Below are 2260 nucleotides of genomic sequence, written 5' to 3'. Positions count from 1 at the left end.
CGAGAAAGACCACCCACAGCAGGTCCAGCAGAGGCCAGCCACACTGGTTGCGGGCTGGAGCTCACACCCTGCAAGAGCCTGGGCTTGTTCAGCCTGGAGAAGGGATGGCTTTGGGGGAACCAGACAGCAGCTTCCAATACGTATAGAGAGATAACCAAGAAGATGGATCCTGGCTCTTCACAGCAGTGCATGGTGGGAGGATGAGAAACAACTGCCATCAGCTGAAACCGAGGAGTTCAACCAGCATATAAGAAAAACCTTTTTGACCATGAGGGCAATCAAGCAGTGAAACAAGCTGCCCAGTAAGGCTATGCAGCCTTCATCCATGGACGTCTTCAAGATGAGACCAGATAAATTCCTGATCAGCTTGGCCTGATCTCAGAGCCGACCCTGCTTTGAGCTGAAGGTTGGACTAATAACCCTCTGCAGTCCTTTCCAGCCTGAATTATCTTATAATCCTGTGACTGTAAGACCAGAGCGGACAGGCAAGGAAAACTAGCTCTCCTTCTCCACCATACACTGTCTCTTCATACACCTCATCTTCTCCCTTGTAGCAGCCAGCTTATGTTGCCAGACCTTCAAAAGTGCCAGCTCCCGGGGGCTATCACATGTTACTCAGGGTGGTTTGAGGAGGTGCCAGTTTTTAGAGAAGACAAAATGATTAAGACCTGTCCCTCTTGCAGCCTGAGCACTTGCTGACTGCTGGCAGGGCTTGCAAGCTTGGCAGGGGAAGACTTCTAGGAGGCTGTAGGAGAGGATGAGACTTTAACTCCAGGGGGACATTTGAGTTTCAGAGTGTGCCTCCTAGAGATTTCCTCATGGCAAGACATATAATAGAGCAGGTCAGGGAAAGGGGAAAAAAATGTTGGGTTTTTTTTTTTTGTTTGGGTTTTTTTTTTGTGTGAGTTTGTGGGTTTTTTGAGGAGAGATGAGAATTCAAAGTAAAAAAAATCAAATAAAATCAATTGATTTTTTTTCTGGAGATGCATAGCTACTTTCATTAGTATTCTGTAGCTAAATGCTTGCTGCCACTCCTTCCTCAGCAACAGCTTTCTTGAAAATATTAATATTTCAGAATTTATAAGCTACCTTCACTAGCTCTAATCACAGGAATACAAAATCCGCCCCTACTTTTGGCCCCAAACTGGTGTGTAAAGTCACCACATAGTACTTCACAAATACCACTACCTCCACCAAGATGAACATGTGAGGTCCTCCTGCCCCATTACTCTGCCCTGATGAGGCCACATCTGGAATATTGTGTCCAGTTCTGGGCCCCTCAGCTCAAGAGAGACAGGGAACTGCTTGAGAGAGTCCAGCGCAGAGCCACAAAGGTGCTGAAGGAAGTGGAACATCTCCTTTATGAGGAAAGGCTGAAGGAGCTGGGTCTCTTTAGCTTGGAGAAGAGGAGGCTGAGGGGTGACCTCATAAATGTTTATAAATACATCAAGGGGGAGTGTCGGGAGGACGGAGCCAGGCTCTTTTCAGCGATGTCCACTGACAGGACAAGGGGCAATGGGTACAAGCTGGAACATAGGAGGTTCCACAAAAATATTAGGAAAAACTTTTTCACTGTGAGGGTGACAGAGCACTGGCACAGGCTGCCCAGGGAGGTTGTGGAGTCTCCTTCTCTGGAGACATTCAAAACTCGCCTGGACGCGTTCCTGTGTGACCGACTGTAGGTGATCCTGCTCTGGCAGGGGGGTTGGATTAGATGATCTTTCGAGGTCCCTTCCAACCCCTGACATTCTGTGATTCTGTGATTCTGTGAACATTTCTGTCCCCAGTGTAACATGGCTCAGAATCATAATGATCAAATATTTATTACATATTTAGTTGTATGCGAAAATTGCTAGCGGTGTAATTTATAAGAGAAGCTTATGATATAGTTGCAAAAATGGCTTTTCTTTGTCCTTAAATACCTTGTTCTTTCCCCCCCTCCCATGTGTGGGAGCCCTTTTTAACATCTAAGGAGGAAAAGAAGCAGTGAGGGTAACCCAGTCCCCCTCACCGCTTGTTTATTATCTTCAAATCGATCCAGGGGTTGGTTCTGCAGAGAAGGGCCAACGTTTGGTTAAACACAGACTGGGCTGAGCAAACAGGTTAAAAACTCCCTTGGACTTTCTCACTTCCAGCACTGTCAGTCTGCCACCAGCCTGACACAGTTGACCAGCTACCAGGCTCTGCTTGGCAGGCTGCTTCAGCCAGGTACCTGACTGGGGTGTGAGTCTGCTTCAAGGGGGAGACGGCGAGGAGGAGG

This window comes from Apaloderma vittatum, unplaced genomic scaffold, assembly GCF_000703405.1.
Source record: "Apaloderma vittatum isolate BGI_N311 unplaced genomic scaffold, ASM70340v1 scaffold11994, whole genome shotgun sequence".
Lineage (NCBI taxonomy): Eukaryota > Metazoa > Chordata > Aves > Trogoniformes > Trogonidae > Apaloderma > Apaloderma vittatum.
The sequence above is the reverse complement of the archived record's forward strand: the minus strand, read 5'-3'. Positions refer to the sequence as shown.